The sequence below is a fragment of the Callorhinus ursinus genome, unplaced genomic scaffold (assembly GCF_003265705.2).
Source record: "Callorhinus ursinus isolate GAN/ISIS: 27379988/994484 unplaced genomic scaffold, GSC_fseal_2.0 scaffold23, whole genome shotgun sequence".
Classification (NCBI taxonomy): domain Eukaryota; kingdom Metazoa; phylum Chordata; class Mammalia; order Carnivora; family Otariidae; genus Callorhinus; species Callorhinus ursinus.
The window spans coordinates 17,972,529-17,984,207 of NW_027397085.1; positions in this window are offsets into that span (position 1 = coordinate 17,972,529).

The window sequence follows — 11,679 nt, forward strand, 5'->3', positions numbered from 1 at the left end:
GAGCGGAAATGCCAGCAAAACATTTCTTAAACTCCAAAAGGAGAGAATCAGTAACATTACCCTGTTTCCTTCCCCTTATCCTGGAAGTTCTTAGGGATGATAGGAAAAGAGTGGGAGAAGATTCAGGTAAGGAGGTAAAGCATCTAAGGTGATTTGTACAAGTGTGTGTACATGTGTCCATGTGCTTATCTAAGTGTGTGTGTTAATGTGTTTGTATATGTGTGTATTCATGCCTGTGTTTGTGTGCACACTTGCATGTGTTGCATATTTGAGTAATTATGTATGTATTTGCATATGGATAAATGTGCTTCTGTGCACATATATGTATGTGTACATGTTTGTATGTGTAGTTGAGTGTATATGTGTGTGTTTGTGTGCGCATGTACATGTGTGTATGTGTGGCAGAGAAGCCAAAGATTGAGGATCTGAAAATAGCACTAATGAACAAACTAACTGAAGGGAAGAAAGAATGACATAGGCTTACAGATTCCTAAGAAAAAGTTGTGAAATGTGGAAGGATATTTGGAGGAAACCATGCCAGGACTATTTCCCTAAAGTAAGCTATTACTTGCTTTGAGCAAAGCAATCTAGCCTCTTTCTTCATATCAGTCAATACCCCTACCTTGGCACCTGAGGACCCCACCTGCTCAGACCATCTAGCTCCATGATTAGGATGGGATGGGCCTGAGCTGGAAGGAACTCAACATCACATCAAAAACTCAAAGAATTTCATAAAATTCTTGCCACCTTGATTTGAGGACTAAGTATATGATTAGTTTTACTATTCCAAATTTATAGGAATAAAAAGGGAGACAACAAACAGCCAAAGATGTCTCAAAGATTTATGATTTTACTTACTGTTCAAGATCAGTAACAAAATGATGGATTGGCCAAACACATTTTGGCTTTGTGTTGAAATTTTATTCTTTTTTGAAGCCAAATTTTTTTTGGAACTGAGCTACACTAAACTGTGACAATACTATAAATAATTGCAGCTTAATATTGATAATGATATCACCACTGACATTCAAACTACCTCATGAAAGTACATGTTAATATGATAATAGTTATTGAGCATCTACCATGTATTGGGGAATGCCAAGTATAGAACACAATCTCTGCCCTTAAGGGGACACAGCTTTGGGGAGTCCATAGACCAGCAAACAGATAATTATTGAGTAACAAGCTGAGGCAGCCCTCTGCCTGTGGAAAGTGCAGGGGAGCATGAAAGAGAAAGTGAAGAGGACTGCTTGGGAGGACTAGAGAAGCTGGACAGAGAGGTGCTATTTCCACCTGCGTCTTTCTTAAAGGATGAATAGGAAACATCACAGGCAAATGGAATGGAGTGTTCCATATATATTACCCGACATATATTTGTATACAAAATTGGAATTAGTACTATATATATCATATATAGAACACTGGCATATATAATACCAATTATATATACACTATAAATATATAACTCCCTCTCCAAATATTTTAATACCACTCTACCTTCCCTTCAATTATAGATATTCTGGGGCGCCTGGGTGGCTCAGTTGGTTAAGCGACTGCCTTCGGCTCAGGTCATGATCATGAGTCCGACATTGGGCTCTCTGCTCAGCAAGGAGTCTGCTTCTCCCTCTGACTCTCCCCCCTCTTGTGTTCTCTCTCTCATTTTCTCTCTCTCTCTCTCTCTCTCAAATAAATAAATAAAAATCTTAAAAAAATAAATAAATGTTTAAAAAATATTATAGATATTTCTATGATGTTGCTCTTTAGGGTTCTTAATTATTCCCCACATCTGCCCCTACTCCAAACTGAAGAGAAAAATGAAATATTAAAGGCATCCTTACCAGTGAGAGTATTAGATACAAAAAGTATTAGCAGGAAATGTAAGCTCTTAATTGGTACCTCTCAGAATTGTCACTAAGTCAGCCCCTGCATTTATTTGGAAACCTACCCCAAATTCTTAAACATTTTATGAGAATTCAGCTGAACTATTTGTCAGTTCCCTGAGCCCCTAAATGGATGCACATCATGGAAAGGGAAAGTTCTTGCCCAATTTTTTGATCTACCTGAAATTAAACTGAATTGCAACCTTCAGGGATTGGAGGGCCACTTCATGCTGGCAGGAGGGAGAAGAATGGCAAGAAAATGAAGGCACGCAGCTGTGGAGAAACAGGGGGGCTCCAGTGAAGAACAGGGTATCCCAGCTGCCATATCACATCAAGCTCCACTGGGTTTGGGGCATCCGCAGAGGGTAAAGAGGCAGCAAGAAAGCATTTCTCCAAGAATGGGGGAAAGAGGACATTTGGTGCCATCCACCTGACACATTTTCACTCAGCCTTTGCACTTGAAATACAGTACCTTTCACAGTTGGAAAGAAAGAACAGCTATGCCAGTGACAAAACTGGAACACAGAGGGGAAATTCATAACACTTTGCACTTCAGGTTTCCTGGGAGGATGTGCCATACATACTAAGTAAGCATGACACAATTTAACAGCAATAGCCTGGCTGGGCTCAAGCTGTTCATTTAAAGTTCCAGGTACTGTAAGGAAGAACCAATTTGATTGAGAGACTGTAAAGACTTCTGGGGAGAAGGGAGATGAAGAGAAATGCTCTTGCAGAGAACTCAGCCTAAAATCAAAAGAGCTCACAAAGAAAGATTCTCCTGTGCACTTAAAGGGCACTCCTGGGAATCCTGAATGGCATTTTACGGCAGGGAATGTTTGCAGAGCTGTGATCACACTGCTGTTAGAGCTGTACTGGGATTGAGAGGCACAGCAAACACTAGAGTAGGTGATGCCATTTAGGAAAATCTGCACATTTAGCAAATGCACATTAAGAGCCCACAGATTCTGGGCGCCTGGGTGGCTCAGTTGGTTAGGCGACTGCCTTCGGCTCAGGTCATGATCCTGGAGTCCCGGCATCGAGTCCTGTGTCGGGCTCTCCGCTCAGTGGGGAGTCTGCTTCTCCCTCTGACCCTGCCCCCCATGCTCTCTCTCTCTCTACCTCATTCTCTCTCTCAAATAAATAAATAAACAAATCTTTAAAAAAAAGAGCCTACAGATTCTGCTGTGCAGTGTGGTCATGATCCACACAAGTGTCAATGTGAGGCAGACCTAGATTTTCCTTTCTGGCTCAGCCCCTTGCTAACCGTGGGAACCTGGGCCAGTGACCACATTTCTTGGAACCTCAGTGTCCTCATCTGTCAGATAATTGCATTCCTCTCACAGGGAAGTGGATACAATTAAATTGGGTAGCATATATTAAGAATCTGGTCTAGTGGCTGGCAGATGACAGTGAACAAAAGTCAAGCTAGACAAGTAACAATATAATTCCTCTTTGCTCTGTTTGTATTCTTTTACTTCTAAGGTGATAGCAGTAGAAGTATGAGTACTATTAGTCACAGTGACAGTACTCTTCATAGTTTTAACATCTAACAATCACATTAAATACTTACCTATCATACTGAGTAGTGACCATATTAAGATATTGTACTCTGAGCTTTATATAAATTATTTCTTTTAATATTCATATAACCTCAAGTACCTTAAGAGGTTATTTTTCTTTCATTTATACAGATGATAAGACTCAGAGAGATGAAGGACTTATCTGAAGTCACACAGAGTTAGCTGAGCTCAAATTTAAACCCAGGGTCTGTCTTACTCTGAAGCTCAGAACTTCATTAGGTGATTCCAAATACGAGATAGACATAGCTGGGATTGGTATAGCTTCTGACAAAGGGAGCTCAGAAGAGACAGAAGAGATAATATTTGAAGAGAGCCTTAGAGGATGGAGAGCTTTTTCAAGATGGGGAAGGATCTCCCAGACAGAAAGAACCATCTCAACAACTAACAAGGGCCTGAAAGTATTTAGCATGTGCCATGGCTAGAGGTCTGGGCCTTTTGGAGGGAGCTGAGTCAGGGACTTCAAAAGAGGTGTCAAAGCAGCCAGCGGAGTGTCATAGGATACTGAATGTAATAACTCTGCTGCTCTGGAATTTCAGCGGAGATGCAAAGGTCAAGAACACAATTGTAGGTACCACCTATCTACAAAGTCTAAGGTACGGTGCTAAATCATCTCAACAAGATCAGAAGAGGACCGTCCCCAAGCCAGTGCTGCCAGAACTAAGCGATCACCCTCTCCAACCACGTAAAAGGTTGAGGTTGAAAAAAATCAAAAGAGTAATTTCTTTGGAAGAAATTGTTGAGTATTCTACTTCTCCCTGGATGAAGGGAGTAAAGAGCCTCAGCCTCACTTCAAACTTAGTATAACAGGGGGGAAAGAGACTAATGGAAAAGCTTGACATGTGTCTCCAGGAATCTGGGGGACTCAGGGACTAGTGTTTGATGGATGTTGGAAAATTCAAAGATGAAAGACCGGATAATGAAAAAGGAGAAAGAAAGACTTTGTTCTTTCAGAACGAAGAAAAAGAATGCTGTGTGGGAAGGGAGATGTTTCTCCACCCATGACATGGCAAAGAGGCTTTTACTTCCCTGTTTCTAGGTGTGGATTCTGTGAGGGAAAAGAAGCCTCTCTGACCCAACCCGAAACGACTCTTCACAGGCGGAACAGATGGGGATACTTTGTGTCCCCTACACTGAAGTGGCCCTTAAGAAGCCCAGGGAATGAGGTAGACAGTTCTAAGTGGCCAGCAGGTGACCGTTACTACTCATAAAATATACTGTAGTCTGAGATCTTCAGCAGAGGAACTCTGAGGATCCCACAAAAATATCCCCCACGGGAAAGAGCCAACAGTAGTCAGTCCATAGTCCAGAGCACAGAAATGCAGATGGCAACTGTAATAACCTCCCTCAACTCTCCCCACTATCTAATTGCTCTTTCTGATGCCTCCATGGTCAAGACCTGCTTTTTCACTGAACTAAAGTTTTTAATTATTGGAAGTAACTGGAATCTTTTTATTAAGTATGTCTTGGAAAGCTCTTCCATCCAGTGGTGGGGAACAGTGGTTTTAACATCATCTACAATGAGGATGAGGAGGCTGAGAAAACATGAAGTTACTTTCAGGCTTGTATCCTACTGAGACCACCTAACAGAATAAAAATCAGCCAGAACTGTAGTAGCAATTACACTAATGACAATAATAAATCTACGCAAATTCTTCACCTACCACATATTCTTCCTCATCCTGTTGTCTGGTCTCTTCACCAACCCACAGGGGCTTTGGGTTTTGTCCTTAGTCTCTCCTTGTTAGGTTCTAGAATCTGGTGAGCCACACAGATTTTTCTCTTTCATCACTGCCACTCACACTGGTTTGTTTCTGCCAAATCAATATTCATGTTTGAAGGGCAGAAAGTACAAAGTATTTTTAGGTGAAGGGCTAATCCATTGAAATTTGAAAACTAGATTAGCTCTTTATTTTGAAGGGACATAAATGTCATGCTACTAAGTTCATACTTTTTTCTCTCTTTTGCAGATATAGGGAGATACTGAAGGATTTTAATCTGAGTGGTGACATAGTTATATTTGAGGGTTTTCATCTTCAATTATTTTTGGCAGCAAGTATGGGGGATAGATTGAATAAGGAAGAAATGAGAGATAGGAAAATCAACTAAGAGGTAAGCCTGAGATAAATAACCTATATAGTTAGTGGAAGAAAAATTAAAATTCTCCAATGACCCATCGAAAGGCAGGCACTGAAGTGCAGTAAGCATGTAAACACTGAAGGAGCAGACTAATAAATCAAGCCAGATAATCATCTGAAAATAAAGACTTTGATGTCAGTTGCAGACTGTGTATTGACTGATAAATTGGGACTCTGGTCCTTCTTACTATCACAAATTTTATTTTCATGCATTATCCCTGGAGTCTTGGATTATAAATTTCAATGAGATATTCTGTCTCGTGGACTTAATTGCATGGATCCTCTTGCAAGGTTAGGAAAGGGAAAATGGCTTCATGTCTCCTAAACATCTGCTGTCCTTAGACAAAAAGGAAACTCTCTTCCCCTCTCCCTCTCAAGTACTTCTTACATCTAAATGGCAAATGCATTTTTTATAAAGTAGGTTTTTATTATTATTAAGAAAAATGGTATTTGTATTTCACTTCCAGCCCCATCTGGAATGATTCTTTTATTTTACATTAGCTTTACTTTGGTCTTATTATTTTCACAAACATTTTAAAAACTTCTTTGAAAATAACATTAAATGCTTTGAGGCATTAGCCAAATGCAATTCCCTGAGAAACATCAAAAGAAAAGCTGGACTTACTGAGAACAATTTTCCATTGTAATATAACAAAGTAACAATAAAATTTTTGTTAGAGAAAAGGCATGATAATATTCTGTGCCAATTTACATAGCCTGATTTCTCCTGTAATTAATGGGCCACACATTCCTGCCTCCGTCCCTAGGAGCCATCTGGTCACACACTTGACCCTTTTCACCTTGTTTCTCTAGTCACAAGTACTAGAGGATTCAGCCTGCACCTATTTTATTTTGGGCATACTCTTTTTATCCTTTTCAAATCTTCATATTTATTATCAGTTTTTGTTAGGATCATTCCCTTGTAAATGCAGGGAATCATTGGAATAGTAATACTAATAGCAACCATCTATTGAATGCCCACCATATGCCAGGTATCACGTTCAGGATTTTCTTCCATTATCTCCATTTATCTGCACAAGTCCAGGATATAGAAATGCTATTTCTGTTTTACAAATGATAAAACAAGCTCAAAGAGGTTAAGTGATCTGCCCAAAGTCATACAACTGATGAATACGTTTGAAAAGCCAGAAAACCTTCCAATAGTTAACAATAGAAATAAGCTGGGGGGGGGGGGGGAAGGGCACCAGAAAACATAAGCACTGGAATTCCACTCTTGAATATTGGGAGTCAGTGATGTTTACCTGGTACCTTCCATCTTTGAAATTATAGAATGCTAATTAGCTCCAGATGAAAAGCTTTTGATTGGGCCCTGGAAACACTAAATCCCCTTCCTGACACTGACTCATTTTGTGTCCTATGCTAGTCACATAACCTTGTTGAACCTCATTTTCTTCACTTGCAAAATGGAAATAATAATATGTATGGTACAGGGGTGTTGTGGAGTTTAATTAGCGTTTCTAAGTTACTTTGAGATGATCAGATGAAAGGTATACTTTAAATTTACAACATTAATTATTATTTTTATTGTACATAATCATTTGAAAATACAAGAAGCTCTTGGATGTTATTTTACCATAACATATATTACAGCACAAGACTTTTTTTTGAAAACTATGCCGTTATGGTTTAATATGACCTGCTCATTCATTTCCAGAGAAATCAACTTGGAACCATATGAAAAATAGGGTAACTCAAAGAAACAGGGAAAAGTATACCAGGTAGGTATTGGTTTGACCAGTTAGAGCAGACACACCTAACTGTTGAAGTAAACACAACAGCGGTAGCGATAATTGAAGGAAACAAAGATAGAGCTTGATTGCAAAACAATATAATGGTGCCTCTATTTGAAGTGTGCTTTTCTTGTTAGGAACCCAAAGCAATTTACCAATATTATCTCCATAAAGAGGAGAGCAAAGAGGAGTCCACTTTAAAGACAGATGAATGGAGACTTAGTGACTAAGTGGTTTGCCCAAGGTCACTGAGTCCGTTGCTAGCAGCAGGGTTCAGTCTGTCCTCTCCCTTGATGAGGTCAAAGAGTTCGCTACAGGTGGAGCTGGAAATGGAACTCAGGTGTTTTGTATCTAATAACTGGGTGATGTTACCTCTCTTCAAACAAATGGGTATAGTCTGAGGATAAAGGCGTCTTAAAAAAGAGTCCTTTGAAATATCTAAATAAAAGCTCTATTAATGCTTAGAGGCTCTAGGGAGGTTGAGTAGGTCTCTCCTAGATTAACAGTACTTGGGAAAGCATGTTTCTTATTCCATGGTTTAATTGCTGCAATTTCTGTTTTCATCAGTGGTGGTAAAGATCCCAAAGGGGTTTTATTTCTTATGGTGCATTTCCCATCACTGGGGGAAAAATAGGCTTCTACAGAGGGTGAGTAAGACCTCAAAACTTGTTCAATAGATTATTTATTTCATATCAGGAAATCTTCAAAATGTTTGACCCAAGCCTAAGTCTCAGGAAGTGCTAGCATGTATTCGTCTCAGATAAATCAGATCTTAAAACTCTCTTTCCTCATATGTCCACTTTTTGGCTTCATAAACATCCTTAATATAATTCTCACCTAAGCTTACAAGATATAGAATATGAGAGAAATCTCACTGATATTTGACTTGGGTGTCTTACAATATCTGAGACCACTCAACTATAAAAAAAAAAAAATCACCAAAAATGCCATTACCAGGTTTTATTTTACACTAACTTGACTGGAGTTATTAGCAGACATCTTTAATGTGATTAGGATCCCTCATGAGATAACACCTGGGTGATATTTCTGCAAATCAGGCAAGTATTTCTCATTGATGTTCTATTCTCAAGTTTAAGAAATTTCTCTCTCTCTCTCTTTCTCTTGATAAAGGCATACTAAAAATTGTTTCATGCGGAGACTCAGAAAATATATAAATACAAAAACAAAGCATTAAAAATAGCAGAAAGTACCAACTTACTGGAAACTTGCCAGAAAAACAATGTATGAAAAACTTCCCTGATAAGGCCAAACAAACTTGTTTGAGAAAAAGGTGAGATGATGAGAAATTTGATAAAGTCTGAGAAATTTGATAAAGTCTAAGAAATTATCACACTGAGGATGTGTTTACACACTTGCGAGTTGATACAAATAATAACTCTTAGAATTCCTTCTGTTTAATTCTTTATGATTTAATTGGTTTTTATTATTGAATGCATCTGTAAATATAATTGTGTCAAGTGGCAATGTCTTTAACCAAAAATCAGTTCCAAACTTTTGAATCATTTTCTTTTTCTGTGTGCAGCATCTAGATCCCAAATGGTGGTTGCCTTACATCTACAACAGTCTTACAGACCAATTCTACCTGTTTGGATGTCTCTGACTCACTCACTCAGGTTCACAGGATTCTAATTAATTAGTGGGGCAAGTTTCTACCCTGCATTATTTATCACACAATCTCCAGCTTTAAGACTTGTATCAACTCTGGGCCAAACAATACAACATACAGCAACTTGTGAAGAGTTATTTTCACATAAACTTAGCTTCAAAATAACCAACACCCACACTAGTCTGCAACGGTTAGTCCTCTAATGCCCAGACACATCATCAAACAGTACAGTGATGATATATCCCAGAGCTAATAATCCAATAGCTTGATTTCCCTAGAGATAAGTAAAAAGTATCTTTGGGTGACTTTGATTTTCCCATTAATATTTAGGAATCTAGAAAAGGTGTTACACATTAAGCTTTTTAAAAATGCCTCTTTAAATAAATTTTCTTGGCCAAAAGGATAAGTTGTATTAATTGCCAAACACTCAGAATCTTCCTTCTCTCTGCCAATTAGCATCGCTTTGGATTTTTCTGTGACAATCAAGAAAACTGACATCGCCAAATGCTAGTGGGGATGTGGAGCAACAGGAATTCATTGCTGGTGGAAACAAAAAATGGTACAGCCACTTTTGAAGATAGTTTGGCAGTTTCTAACAAAATAAAACATATGTTCCCACATGATCCAGCAATCATGCTCCTTGGTATTTACCCAAAGAAACAGAAAACTTATGCCCACACAAAAACCAGCACACAGATGTTTACAGCAGTTTTGTTTATAGTTACCAAAACTTGGAAGAAACCAAGATGTTCTTCAGTAGGTGAATGGGTAAATAAACTGTGGTATATCCAGACAATGGAATATTATTCATCGCCAAAAAGAAATAAGCTATTAAAGCCACGAAAAGGAGGAAACTGAAATGCCTATTACTAAGTGAAAAAAGCCACTCTGAAAAGGCTACATAGTATATGATTCCCACTAGATGACATTCTCAGAAGACAAACTATGGAGACTGTAAAAGGATCAGTGACTGCCAGGCATTGGGAGTGAAGGGAGGAATACTAGGCAGAGTACACAGGATTTTAGGACAGTGAAAGTACTCTGTTTAATACCATAATGCTGGACACATGTCAATATACATTTCTACAAACCCATAGAATGTACAACACCAAGAGTGAACCCTAAGCTAAACCACAGAATTTGTGTGATGAGAATGTGTCAGTGTAGGTCCATCCATTGTAACAAATGTACCCCTCTGGGAGGGGAGGATGTCGATAATGGCAGAGGCTGTGTATATGTGGGGGCAAGAGATGTATATGGAAAATCTCGATACCTTTCTCTCAATTTGCTGTGAATCTAAAACTGCTCTGAAAAACTAAAGTATTTAAAAACATCCACACATAAATACCCTTTACCCTGTTTAAAGTGAGTTAGAGAATCCAGTGAGTTGAGAGCAGCACATAAAGGCCAGAATTCAGTCCACATGTATAAGAAACCCAAAAATGTACTAGATGGAATCAACATGAGCTTCAGTTCCAGAGGAATAATGATGCCACTATGTTGGTAAAATTCTACCTGAAATATGACGTTCTGTTTTAGTGACCTGTCTTAAAAAGTTACTTATGTTGAGTTTGGAAATAGAATACAGGTACTCCAATATAATTTTAAGTCCTCACAAAGGTCTTGAACACAATCTGCTCTACCTGCAAAATGTTGCACGCACTGCTTCTAGGAGCAGCAGCTAAGATATGTAAAAGTTATAAGTAAAGCCATCTTTCCTGGGAGGTGATGAAAGCCTACCATATTGTCATGAGAGGAGTCAGGGGTACAGTTGGAATGTATTTGCAGTAGAGAACAATGACTGGATTATATCAGGTTGAACGGCAGCAAGTCTTACAGAGAGGTGTCCTTGTCTTTTACCCCTGGTGATTCAGTACAGCCCTCCCAGGTCTCTTGGATATGGCTGCATAAACTTCATTCTCAACATTTCTTTCATTTCTTTAATTTTCAAACATGAGTAGGACCAGAGCCACAAGATGACTGCCTCTTTACTTATAAATGCCCTCCCTCCTGGTTCAGAAGATCACACCCAGCTCTACACTAATTCAGCAACTTAAAAGCCAAGCAAAAGGAATCCCAAACCGATCTCTCCTCACTCCCTACAAATCTGCTTTGGTTCAGCTGGGTGTCCAGTGGACTGAGTCATGTAATTACCCCATGGGAAACAGAGAATGGGACTGCCTTTAAATGCCGTGGACTGATCCCATAAGCTCCATTATTTCTTTTAATAAAACATGGTTGTGCTTGTTTGGTGTTTGTATTTTTTAATAGTAATCAAAATTATATGGACTCTAATTTTCCACAAATGCATCTTAATCATACAGAAAGTATAATTAATTGGTTTAGTCAAGGAAGCCTCTTGCCTCCTGCATCACTGTTCCAGACGATGAAGGTATTCAAATTGTTTTAGCCTTTATTTCTCAGCAGACATTAACTGGGACTTTTGTGGTCTCCTACAAAGAAAGAACAAAAGTAAATACTGACCATTCTATCTTTGGTACTCAATTAAAGATCCTAATATGAAGGTCTCTTGGGACTGTCCATTCAGGTTCATCAAATATAGCTTATAACTCATTCCATCCAAAGCACTGTGAAGCTTATTCCAAGGCCCACGGTTGCATGTGTTCATGATTTAGTGCTATGTGGGCAGGAGCTTTCACTCTCTGAGGACTTCTTGGCTTAGATATTAAATCATGATCAGGCACA